This window comes from Mizuhopecten yessoensis, unplaced genomic scaffold (assembly GCF_002113885.1).
Source record: "Mizuhopecten yessoensis strain PY_sf001 unplaced genomic scaffold, ASM211388v2 scaffold8475, whole genome shotgun sequence".
Classification (NCBI taxonomy): domain Eukaryota; kingdom Metazoa; phylum Mollusca; class Bivalvia; order Pectinida; family Pectinidae; genus Mizuhopecten; species Mizuhopecten yessoensis.
In genome coordinates this window covers 14728-29750 of record NW_018407566.1, presented here as the reverse complement: position 1 = coordinate 29750, position 15023 = coordinate 14728, and the positions used below count along the sequence as shown (strand labels likewise).

General features: G+C 31.4%; 1 long non-coding RNA gene across 1 annotated transcript; it reads right to left on the bottom strand.

Annotated features, from left to right (window-relative positions):
* Window positions 1–1604: 1604 nt before the first annotated feature.
* LOC110456041 lies at window positions 1605–12514 on the bottom strand. The gene is made up of 3 exons (XR_002463547.1): window positions 12293–12514; window positions 3211–3261; window positions 1605–1713 (listed from the first exon to the last, which is right to left on the bottom strand). It is a non-coding gene; the product is annotated as an uncharacterized LOC110456041 (long non-coding RNA).
* Between the last annotated feature and the right edge of the window lie 2509 nt (window positions 12515–15023).

The following is a 15023-nucleotide window of genomic DNA, read 5'->3' as shown; positions in this document are numbered from 1 at the left end:
GTAGTAGGTGTGGTTGTTGTAGAAGGTGTAGTTGTTGCAGTAGGTGTAGGTGTTGTAGTAGGTGTAGTTGTTGAGTAGGTATAGTTGTTGTAGTAGGTGTGGGTGTTATTGTAGGGGTCGTTGATGTAGAAGGGGTCGTTGTTGTAGTAGGAGTCGTTGTTGAAGCAGGTGTAGTTGTTGAAGGAGGTGTAGTTGTTGAAGCAGGTGTGGTTGTTGTAGGAGGTGTAGTTGTTGGAGTAGGTGTAGTTGTTGAAGTAGGTGTGGTTGTTGTAGTCGGTGTGGTTGTTGTTTTAGGTGTCGTTGTTTTAGTCGGTGTAGTTGTTGTAATAGGTGTATTTGTTGTAATAGGTGTATTTGTTGTAATAGGGGTAGTTGTTGTAGTAGGGGTAGTTGTTGCAGTAGGTGTAGTTGTTGTAGTTGGTGTGGTTGTTGTAGTATGGGGGGTTGTTGTAGTAGGGGTGTTTGTTGTAGTACGTGTCGTTGTTGTAGTAGGGGTGGTTGTTGTAGCAGGTGTTGTTGTTGTAGTAGGTGTAATTGTTGTAATAGGTGTGGGTGTTGTTGTAGGTGTTGTTGTTTTAGTAGAAGTGGTTGTTATGGTAGTTGTGGTTGTTGTAGTAGGTGTAGTAGGTGTGGTTGTTGTAGAAGGTGTAGTTGTTGTAATAGGGGTGGTTGTTGTTGTAGGTGTCGTTGTTTTAGTAGGTGTACTTGTTGTAGTAGGTGTAGTTGTTGCAGTAGGTGTAGTTGTTGTAGTAGGTGTAGTTGTTGAAGTAGAAGTAGTTGTTGTAGTAGGTGTAGTTGTTGTAATAGGTGTGGTTGTTGTTGTAGGTGTTGTTGTTTTAGTAGGTGTACTTGTTGTAGTAGGTATAGTTGTTGTAGTAGGTGTGGTTGTTGTAGTAGGTGTGGTTGTTGTAGTAGGTGTGGTTGTTGTTGTAGGTGTCGTTGTTTTAGTAGGTGTAGTTGTTGTAATAGGTGTATTTGTTGTAATAGGTGTAGTTGTTGTAGTAGGTGTTGTTGTTGTAGTNTGTTGTTGTTGTAGGTGTCATTGTTTTAGTAGGTGTAGTTGTTGTAATAGGTGTATTTGTTGTAATAGGTGTAGTTGTTGTAGTAGGTGTTGTTGTTGTAGTTTGTGTGGTTGTTTTAGTAGGTGTAGTTGTTGTAGTAGGTGTGGTTGTTGGAGTAGGTGTGGTTGTTGTAGTAGGTGTGGTTATTTTAGTAGGTGTGGTTGTTGTAGCAGGTCTGGTTGTTGTAGTAGGTGTAGTTGCTGTAGTAGGTGTGGTTGTTGTAGTAGAGGTGGTTGTTGTAGTAGGTGTGGTTGTTGTTGTGGGTGTCGTTGTTGTAGTACGTGTAGTTGTTGTAATAGGTGTAATTGTTGAAGTAGAAGTGTTGTAATAGGTGTGGTTGTTGTAGTAGGTGTGGTTGTTGTTGTAGGTGTCGTTGTTGTAGTACGTGTAGTTGTTGTAATAGGTGTAATTGTTGAAGTAGAAGTAGTTGTTGTAGTAGGTGTAGTTGTTGTAGTAGGTGTGGTTGTTGTAGTAGGTGTAGTTGTTGTTGTTGTAGGTGTTGTTTTAGTAGGTGTAGTACTTGTAGTAGGTGTTGTTGTTTTAGTAGAAGTGGTTGTTATAGTAGTTGTGGTTGTTGTAGTAGGTGTGGTTGTTGTAGTAGGTTCTATCATAGTGATTCCATAGGCTATTGCCAGTGATACTGTTATAAGGACTGAAATGACAAAAACATATTTAAATGAGCATGTTTCAGTAACTCATGATTTTATAGTCCACAGTTTTCGATATCCGATATCTCGAGATAATGTCACTATTTTTGGTTGAAATTTTTCCTTATATACACTTTTCTGATGTTGTATTTCTTATTTGGTAAATAATTTCACTTGGCTTATCAGTCATACAAAAATGACGTTGATGTCGTAGTCATCTAAAAGGGAAGAACTTTTCAATTTTGCCAGGATAATATTTTGCCGTTGTCCTGCTCAGAACTATTTCGCGGGACCTAAATTTCGCGCAACATCACTAGGTAAAAATATCGCGCTCACGAGGGTATTTTTTGTGTCGGGGTGATAGGATTTCTTTAACACAAGTGTTTGTCAAAAAAATGGAAAAACGATATTGAATTGGTGTTTTTATAAATTCATTATTCTGTAACCAAAGCGTAAACGGGTCTTTTTTGTATGTTTTGATATTCATGGTAATACAGCGAAATTAATCCCCCTCCTCGAAATTTAACAATTTTACAGTATTCAGAAGCAAGAGTTGGATCACTTAATTGCCTATCGTGACTTTTTCCACCCTAAATGATGAATAACTATTAAAATGCATACAAAGATTATATAAGAGATACAAGGTTTATATTTGATTATTGTTCCGTTCGATGAAATCCGAGGCGATCTTAAAAACTGTAACTGTTGATGATGTGTTCCTGGTGATTCTGAGATATTTAAGTCGCCTGCATGATCACAATTTTGATTTTATATTGGAGAATACAAATTACAGTTCATGTTTAAAGTAACCGTAGTTTACTTTCACAGTCGACTGCAGATCACAAAAATATGTACTTAAATGTTTTAGTACCGTGTAGATTTTACTATCATATCAAAGTAATCGTGAAAAGTAAAACGTAAATTCATTTCGTCCAGTAGAAATTTAGAAGTCTAAAAACAGTGAGATATCATGACGAAATATATTGAGTTTCGACACACAGTGCTAGATGTATTGGAAAGATCAAATTTGGTATAAAGTGCAAATATCAGAAAGAAAATCAGAAAGGAACCCATATTTAAACAAATGTTACGTATTAACTACACCATTAAGTTTAAAGTTTGTTTTGATGAATAATACAAGAAATTAAGGACCCGATCAACGGCCATTCAGAGGATTGAATAACACCAATTCACTACATGATACTAGCTATATATAGTAACCAGTTAGTCACAAATTACATATTTGGTTACAATGTTGTACAAATTCAATAACATTGCTTGTTACCTGTGTGTGAAATACTTTTTTAACTACATTATAAATAAATAAGCAGCAAATAAAACCCTTTATTTATTGTCGGAAAGGTTTTACCTAGGGAGAAATTGGGGGAAATATCTAAGAGAATGGTTCGCGAGAGGATTAATTATATTTGCTAAATGTCGGGCGTTCAAACATTGGTGTGATTTATCTGTTTACGTCCGAGAGAGGTGTGTTTTGTACTTACGGTGGAATCGCATGTTGGACAGCGACCTGGCTTCTCTCCCTCTTGTTTACACTGCGAGGTAATAAAAGATTAACATTGAGACTGTATGAATAGGATCTTACGTAATTTTCCACTTCACTTGAGATTTATGAAGCGAGTCTAAAAACTTTTGTTTTATTTAGCGAGCATATGACTTGTGACGATCTTTATAATTCTCATGAGAAATGGACACGAATGTAAAATTCCTTTAACACATGGTCAAGCATTTTTGCGAAAACGTTAAAATATGCAATTCGATCAGTGTCATCTTGAAGCTTCCCCTCCCGCCTCGACCTTTAGATAACCGTTTAGAGAAAACATCTTGGTGACATTAGGCTGTTCCAGGAATCTTGTGTGTACTGTTGATAACAATGCTTAAAAATATGAAATATATGTAAAAGCATATATCAGATCATTAATGACTATAAAATCAAACATGAAACTATACCGGGTATGTTGGGGAAAGGGCGTTCAATCTTTCTTTATAATTCTATTCTCAGTTTTTGCGCTCCGAAAATATATAATAATATCAACAATGATGATTGGCAAAATGACGTCAAGAACGGAATCATGACGTAACGTTAACATAGTATGAAATACTGCCAAAGTATGCGGAACTCAATTGACAAGTACACGTACGTATACATAAAAAACAAGAGAAAACCGAAGTGCAAACAAAAAACATAAAGTGAACTTAAAATTGTTAAAACTAGAGAGAATACGAACAATTTAAATATGTACATGGAGACCCTTAAAAAAGAACAAGGAGGATAAGACAAGGCGTTCCAGGAGGATAAGCGTTTTCTGCTGCATCGATGACACAAGCCATGCAAATCTAGTAATTTTGTGTCTTCACATCGATAACTCGGGTATTGACAACATAACAGCATGACACAATTAGGAGGTTAATACAAATCACCTTCATATCACACAAATAAAAAGCACATTTCCCTATGAGATGATGATGGCGCACGTAAAACTAGCCCATAGTCCTGATCAGCCTGCATCTTTGGAACCCCTGTGTTGCAAATGTGTCTGCCAGCAGCTGACCTCTATTTAGGATATTGTGATATTGGGGCAAGCTCTTGAATACCGATACAACTGCGATATGTAAACACAAGAGGTATGGAAACAAGGATATGACTATCATGAAATGCAAAGTCGTCCAGCTTATCTGAGATTTACATTAGGAAGCCGTCAAAGTTGGTCATGTTGTAACTAAAGATCGATGAAAGCAGCTCATGTAAAAGAGTCAGCACTGTCCTTCATTTCAAGCTGAGGAGGGTATAGACATGTACGAAAGATGAAATCAGCTTCACATTGACATATTTTATCTATAATATGTTTAATCGGCTTCATATTGACATATTTTATCTGTTATGTATTTAATCAGCTTCATATTGACATATTTTATCTGTAATGTATTTATTCAGCTTCACTTTAACACATTTTATCTGTAATATGTTTAATCAGCTTTATATTGACACATTTTATATTTAATGTATTTAATCAGCTTCATATTGACACATTTTATATTGAGTTTTTTAATCAGCTTCACATCGACACATTTTATCTCTAATGTTTTTAATCAGCTTCATATTGACACATTTTATATTTATTGTTTTTAATCAGCTTCATATTGACACATTTTATATTTAATGTATTTAAGCAAATTCACATTGACATATTTTATCTGTAATAAGTTTAATCAGCTTCATATTGACACCTTTTATCCGTAATGTATTTAATCAGCTTCACATTTACATATTTTATCTGTAATATGTTTAATAAGCTTCACATCGACATATTTTATATTTAATGTATTTAATCAGCTTCATATTGACACATTTTATATTTAGTGTATTTAATCAGCTTTACATTGACATATTTTATCTGTAATATTTTTAATCAGCTTCACATTGACATATTTTATATTTATTGTATTTAATCAGCTTCATATTGACACATTTTATATTTAATGTATTTAATCAGCTTTACATTGACATATTTTATCTGTAATATGTTTAATCAGCTTCACATTGACACATTTTATATTTAATGTTTTTAATCAGCTTCACATTGACATATTTTATATTTATTGTATTTAATCAGCTTCATATTGACACATTTTATATTTAATGTATTTAATCAGCTTTACATTGACATATTTTATCTGTAATATGTTTAATCAGCTTCACATTGACACATTTTATATTTAATGTATTTAATCAGCTTCACATTGACATATTTTATATTTATTGTATTTAATCAGCTTCATATTGACATATTTTATCTGTAATGTATTTATTCAGCTTCACTTTAACACATTTTATCTGTAATATGTTTAATCAGCTTTATATTGACACATTTTATATTTAATGTATTTAATCAGCTTCATATTGACACATTTTATATTGAATTTTTTTAATCAGCTTCACATCGACACATTTTATCTATAATGTTTTTAATCAGCTTCATATTGACACATTTTATATTTATTGTTTTTAATCAGCTTCATATTGACACATTTTATATTTAATGTATTTAAGCAAATTCACATTGACATATTTTATCTGTAATAAGTTTAATCAGCTTCATATTGACACCTTTTATCCGTAATGTATTTAATCAGCTTCACATTTACATATTTTATCTGTAATATGTTTAATAAGCTTCACATCGACATATTTTATATTTAATGTATTTAATCAGCTTCATATTGACACATTTTATATTTAGTGTATTTAATCAGCTTTACATTGACATATTTTATCTGTAATATTTTTAATCAGCTTCACATTGACATATTTTATATTTATTGTATTTAATCAGCTTCATATTGACACATTTTATATTTAATGTATTTAATCAGCTTTACATTGACATATTTTATCTGTAATATGTTTAATCAGCTTCACATTGACACATTTTATATTTAATGTTTTTAATCAGCTTCACATTGACATATTTTATATTTATTGTATTTAATCAGCTTCATATTGACACATTTTATATTTAATGTATTTAATCAGCTTTACATTGACATATTTTATCTGTAATATGTTTAATCAGCTTCACATTGACACATTTTATATTTAATGTATTTAATCAGCTTCACATTGACATATTTTATATTTATTGTATTTAATCAGCTTCATATTGACATATTTTATCTGTAATGTATTTATTCAGCTTCACTTTAACACATTTTATCTGTAATATGTTTAATCAGCTTTATATTGACACATTTTATATTTAATGTATTTAATCAGCTTCATATTGACACATTTTATATTGAATTTTTTTAATCAGCTTCACATCGACACATTTTATCTATAATGTTTTTAATCAGCTTCATATTGACACATTTTATATTTATTGTTTTTAATCAGCTTCATATTGACACATTTTATATTTAATGTATTTAAGCAAATTCACATTGACATATTTTATCTGTAATAAGTTTAATCAGCTTCATATTGACACCTTTTATCCGTAATGTATTTAATCAGCTTCACATTTACATATTTTATCTGTAATATGTTTAATAAGCTTCACATCGACATATTTTATATTTAATGTATTTAATCAGCTTCATATTGACACATTTTATATTTAGTGTATTTAATCAGCTTTACATTGACATATTTTATCTGTAATATTTTTAATCAGCTTCACATTGACATATTTTATATTTATTGTATTTAATCAGCTTCATATTGACACATTTTATATTTAATGTATTTAATCAGCTTTACATTGACATATTTTATCTGTAATATGTTTAATCAGCTTCACATTGACACATTTTATATTTAATGTTTTTAATCAGCTTCACATTGACATATTTTATATTTATTGTATTTAATCAGCTTCATATTGACACATTTTATATTTAATGTATTTAATCAGCTTTACATTGACATATTTTATCTGTAATATGTTTAATCAGCTTCACATTGACACATTTTATATTTAATGTATTTAATCAGCTTCACATTGACATATTTTATATTTATTGTATTTAATCAGCTTCATATTGACATATTTTATCTGTAATGTATTTATTCAGCTTCACTTTAACACATTTTATCTGTAATATGTTTAATCAGCTTTATATTGACACATTTTATATTTAATGTATTTAATCAGCTTCATATTGACACATTTTATATTGAATTTTTTTAATCAGCTTCACATCGACACATTTTATCTATAATGTTTTTAATCAGCTTCATATTGACACATTTTATATTTATTGTTTTTAATCAGCTTCATATTGACACATTTTATATTTAATGTATTTAAGCAAATTCACATTGACATATTTTATCTGTAATAAGTTTAATCAGCTTCATATTGACACCTTTTATCCGTAATGTATTTAATCAGCTTCACATTTACATATTTTATCTGTAATATGTTTAATAAGCTTCACATCGACATATTTTATATTTAATGTATTTAATCAGCTTCATATTGACACATTTTATATTTAGTGTATTTAATCAGCTTTACATTGACATATTTTATCTGTAATATTTTTAATCAGCTTCACATTGACATATTTTATATTTATTGTATTTAATCAGCTTCATATTGACACATTTTATATTTAATGTATTTAATCAGCTTTACATTGACATATTTTATCTGTAATATGTTTAATCAGCTTCACATTGACACATTTTATATTTAATGTTTTTAATCAGCTTCACATTGACATATTTTATATTTATTGTATTTAATCAGCTTCATATTGACACATTTTATATTTAATGTATTTAATCAGCTTTACATTGACATATTTTATCTGTAATATGTTTAATCAGCTTCACATTGACACATTTTATATTTAATGTATTTAATCAGCTTCACATTGACATATTTTATATTTATTGTATTTAATCAGCTTCATATTGACATATTTTATCTGTAATGTATTTATTCAGCTTCACTTTAACACATTTTATCTGTAATATGTTTAATCAGCTTTATATTGACACATTTTATATTTAATGTATTTAATCAGCTTCATATTGACACATTTTATATTGAATTTTTTTAATCAGCTTCACATCGACACATTTTATCTATAATGTTTTTAATCAGCTTCATATTGACACATTTTATATTTATTGTTTTTAATCAGCTTCATATTGACACATTTTATATTTAATGTATTTAAGCAAATTCACATTGACATATTTTATCTGTAATAAGTTTAATCAGCTTCATATTGACACCTTTTATCCGTAATGTATTTAATCAGCTTCACATTTACATATTTTATCTGTAATATGTTTAATAAGCTTCACATCGACATATTTTATATTTAATGTATTTAATCAGCTTCATATTGACACATTTTATATTTAGTGTATTTAATCAGCTTTACATTGACATATTTTATCTGTAATATTTTTAATCAGCTTCACATTGATATATTTTATATTTATTGTATTTAATCAGCTTCTTATTGACACATTTTTTTATTTAATGTATTTAATCAGCTTTACATTGACATATTTTATCTGTAATATGTTTAATCAGCTTCACATTGACACATTTTATATTTAATGTATTTAATCAGCTTCACATTGACATATTTTATATTTATTGTATTTAATCAGCTTCATATTGACACATTTTTTATCTGTAATGTATTTAATCAGCTTCACATTGACATATTTTATCTGTAATATGTTTCATCAGCTTCATATTGACATATTTTATCTGTTATATGTTTAATCAGCTTCACATCGACATATTTTATATTTAATGTATTTAAACAATTTCACATAGCATTTTTTTTTTCTATAATGTAGTTAATCAGGTTAACATTGACTTATCAGCATCACATTGACATATTTCATATTAAAGTACTAAATTAGCTTCATATTGACACATTTTATCTTTTATGTTTTTAATCAGCTTCACATTGACATATTTTATGTTTAATGTTATAATTTAGCTTCATATTGACATATTTTATCTGTAATATATTTAATCAGCTTCACATTGACATTTTGTATATTTAATGCATTAAACTAGCTTCATATTGACATATTTTATCTGTAATGTATTAAATCAGCTTCACATTGACATATTTTATGTTTAATGTTATAATTTAGCTTCATATTGACATATTTTATCTGTAATATATTTAATCAGCTTCACATTGACATTTTGTATATTTAATTCATTAAATTAGCTTCATATTGACATATTTTATCTGTAATGTATTAAATCAGCTTCACACTGACATATTTTATCTATTATATATTTAATCAGCTTCACATTGACATATTTTATAGTTAATGCATTGAATTAGCTTCATATTGACGTATTTTATCTTTATTGTATCAAATCAGCTTCACATTAACATGTTTCTATCTCTAATACTTCAAATCAGCTTCAGATTTATATTTTTATCTTTGATGTATTAAAACAGACGCATGTTGACACATTTTCACGACTTTTCATCTTGACAGTTGAATCACTCTAAATATACATGACATTTCAATATACAAAAACATCGTGCACTATAAATCATTAAAACACCAAAGGATACAGAAAGACTAAAGGGCCTGTCATAACTAGTCGATTTGGGCCGCCGGAGCTATATACCGGAGCACCAATTTGGCAATTTTCGGAGATCGGTACTAGTACGGCAGCGTAACGGTACCACAGCGATAAGAACGGCAGTATATCGTCAGAACATCGGCAACACATTTAACAATGGCAGGCGACGGTGGACAAAAAAAAATGAACTTGCTCAAAAGAAGTTTCCGCCGTTGCGCTGCCGGAGCGAGTCCATTGGCAGTAGTCCGGTCTGTGGAACACCGGTAACGCACCGTAATGGACCGGCGGCTCTCAAGTGGCCTCAATGTGTACTACATCAGTACCAATGTGATACCGTATACGTACTACTACCGATTACCACCATTGTAGTACTGATGCGCCGCCGATGTACTACCGTAACATCGGCAGCGCAACGATATCACTCCGCTATAGCTCCGGTCAACGGTGGCATATCGGTAAAACATTGGCGGCTCATCGGTGGAACAACGGCAGCTCATCGGTAGAACAAAGACGGCTCATCGGTAACACTGAGGTGTCAGAAAAGTGGTATTCGGTAGCACATCGGCTCTTATATCGGTATCAGAACGGGAACGCCGGTACTACATTGGTATTGATATGGTAAATTTTAATTTGTTAAGTGCTTTCTTGCCGGAGCTCTGTCGATATTCTCGCCGTTGTAAATAGTCTGATCCTTTTTAGCCCCGGCGAGGTATATCGGTAGTGTGTGACAGGCCCTTAACGGTGACTCCACAAAATAAATCTTTAATTTTTAATTTAAATTCGATGTAACCGCGACAAATTATGAATAAATCCCAGTTGTACAAAGAGATCCTTGAAAAACACAAGAAAGCTTAAACGAAACTAAAAACAAAACTCAAAATCGAGCTGTAGGTCTATGGTTAGATTATACCGGGTGTAAATGGTTGTACGAGTTTAATGACACATATGATTATATCTTGCCTGCTATGCAATTTTATTTGGTGTTCACAAATAAATGATAAAGACTAATAACCTCCTATGGAGCAATTGGGATGATGTTAACTAGGATCTTCCACGTGTTTTATGACGCTTACCCTCCCGGAACATATGGTCTTACCTTGTTTGTACTTTTCTAAACGTTTCCATGTAAAACTTTCCTCGTTGCATATGCTTTCCTAGTTTTATCAATTCTGAGTTCGAACTACCGTTTTGTGACACTTTATTTCATTCAGCTTTACACATCACAATAAGCTATTGAACATAATTGCATACGAGGTACTCATTGAGTGATACCGTAGTCATGTGAGAACAAGACATTAGGTAAGAGAAAACACTTTGAATGACGTTTACCTTTTCCCATCAAACTCCGCTGAATTGCACAACGATATTTAAAACCATATAATGTCACTGAACTGCACAACAACATTTTAAAACAAATAATGTCACTTAACTTAACAATGGTGTTGTCAATCATAAAATGTCACGTAACTCAACAACGATATAGTAAACCACTATGCCACTGAATTCAACAACAATATTGTAACCACATCATGCCACTGAATTCAACAACGATATTGTAACCACATCATGCCACTGAATTCAACAACTATATTGTAACCACATCATGCCACTGAATTCAACAACGATATTGTCAGCAATGTAACACCACTTAACTCAACAACGATATTGTCGACCACATCATGCCACTGAACTCAACAACAATATTGTAAACCACATCATGCCACTGAATTCAACAACGATATTGTCAGCAGTATAACACCACTTAACTCCACAACGATATTGTTGACCATATCATGCAACTGAACTCAACAACAATATTGTAAACCACATCATGCCACTGAACTCAACAACAATATTGTAAACCACATCATGCCACCGAATTCAACAACGATATTGTCAGCAGTATAACACCACTTAACTCAGCAACGATATTGTCGACCATATCATGCCACCGAAATCAACAACATTTTTTTTAACCATATAATGCCACTAAACTTAACAACGATATTGTTCACCATATGATGCCACTTAACTCAACATTGATATTGTCTACAGTAAAATGCCACTTAACTCAACTGCGATAATGTCAACCATAAAATGGCAACTTAAATCAACGACGAATTTGTCAACAATTTAATGCCACTTTATTCAACAACAATATTTGTAACCATATCATATCATTGAACTTCCCAACAACATTGTAAACAATATAATGCCACTTAACTCAACAACGATATTGTCAACAATATAATCGGATATAATCTTACGATCTGCGACATAAACTTCAGCAAATATTAATATGTATAAAACGTAGTAGCGAAAACATATGATAGTTTTACATTTGATCTACGTGTATAGAAAAACTGGAGAGAAAAATAATGAATATTTATATTAAATTATGTATCAATAGTATGAGAAAAGTTTTATTTTAAATGATATATTTAAAAAATCTCAAGAAAAAATACATCTTCAAACTTACCAAAGCTTCTTTTTTGGATTTCTGTATAACTAATCTTGAAGAATTGCGGACCTTGCATAAGATCTCCTTCGTCCAAAATTTTGTATCAAAATTTTCAAACAGTATTGATACACACTAGTAATATGTTATCCGGTTATGTACACGGCTAAGGATACTTGTGATAGTATCAGAAATATAGCGCACCTTACGGGTTCATGTTTCAACATACTTAATGACGTCACAAAGATAAATATCCTATAAAAGGCAGTCGATGTTATTATTACCGCATACGGGTTTATCAAATATGGGATTAATGAAGTAACCATTTTACTTTTCGATGACTCGCGCAGCTTAATATAAAAATATTAATCAATAATCTTTGTTGCACGAATAAAATCTAGTTGGCTTTTATGTTTTCGAGTATTAAGATAATTTTTGAACGAAGGTAAACATGAGGAGTCGCATTGTCTTGATAAACTGCATGCACACCAGCGTAGACATATAACCACTTCATTTGGCAAACTCTAATAATTGATGTAAACAATTCAATGAGTACCTCGAGAAATAACTAAACAAAGAAAAACAAACACATCACACAAACAAAGACAATAAACTATACACAGGACAGATACGGAGACAACAAACTATACTCACGACAAATGCAGGTACAACAAACTATACACAGGACAAATACAGAGACAGCAAACTATAAACATGACAAATACAGAGACAGCAAACTATACACAAAACAAATACAGAGACAACAAACTATACACAGGACAACTACAGAGACAACAAACTATACACAAGACAAATACAGAGATAACAAACTATACACAGGACAAATACAGAGACAACAAACTATACACAAAACAAAAAACAGAGACAACAATCTATACACGGGACAAAAACAGAGACAACAAACTATACACATGACAAATACAGAGACAACAAACTATACACAGGACAAATACAGAGACAACAAACTATACACAAGACAAATACAGAGATAACAAACTATACACAGGACAAATACAGAGCCAACAATCTATACACAGGACAAATACAGAGAGACCAAACTATACACAGGACAAATACAGAGACAACAAAATATACACATGCCACATACACAGACATTGAACAATACACGATATAAACAGGGACAACAAACTATACACATGAAAAATACAGAGACAACAAACTATACACATAACAAATACAGAGACAACAAACTATAAACATGACATATACATAGACAACAAACTATACACATGACACATACAGGTACAACAAACTTGCACAGGACAAATACAGAGACAACACACTATACACATGACACAAACAGGTACAACAAACTAAACACAGGACAAATACAGAGACAACAAACTGTACACAGGACAAATACAGAGACAACAAACTAAACACATGACACATACAGGTACAACAAACTTGCACTGGACAAATACAGAGACAACACACTATACACATGACACAAACAGGTACAACAAACTAGACACAGGACAAATACAGAGACAACAAACTAAACACATGACACATACAGGTACAACAAACTATACACATGCCACATACAGAGACAACAAACTATACACATGACAAATACAAAGACAACAAACTATACACAGGACAAATACAGAGACAACAAACTGTACACAGGACAAATACAGAGACAACAAACTATACACAAAACAAAGACAGAGATAACAAACTATACACATGACAGATACCGGTACAACAAACTATACACAGGACAAATACAGAGACAACAAACTATACACTTGACAAATACAAAGACAACAAACTATACACAGGACAAATACAGAGACAAAAAACTATACACAGGACAAATACACAGACAACAACCTATACACATGCCACATACACAGACATTGAACAATACACGACATAAACAGGGACAACAAACTATACACATGACAAAAACAGAGACAACAAACTATAAACATGACAAATACATAGACAACAAACTATACACAGGACAAATACAGAGACAATAAACTATACACTTGACAAATACAAAGACAACAAACTATACACAGGACAAATACAGAGACAACTAACTATACACAGGACAAATACAGAGACAGCAAACTATACACATGCCACATACACAGACATTGAACAATACACGATATAAACAGGGACAACAAACTATACACATGACAAAAACAGAGACAACAATCTATACACATGACAAAGACAGAGACAACAATCTATACACAGGACAAATACAGAGACAACAAACTGTACACAGGACAAATACAGAGACAACAAACTATAAACAGGACAAATACAGAGACAACAAACTATACACAGGACAAATACAGAGACAATAAACTATACACTTGACAAATACAAAGACAACAAACTATACACAGGACAAATACAGAGACAAAAAACTATACACAGGACAAATACACAGACAACAAACTATACACATGCCACATACACAGACATTGAACAATACACGATATAAACAGGGTCAACAAACTATACACAGGACAAATACAGAGACAACAAACTGTACACAGGACAAATACAGAGACAACAAACTATACACATGACAAATACAGAGACAACAAACTATAAAAAGGACAAAAACAGAGACAACAATCTATACACATGACAAATACAGAGACAACAATCTATACACAGGACAAATACAGAGACAACAAACTATACACAGGACAAATGCAGAGACAACAAACTATACACA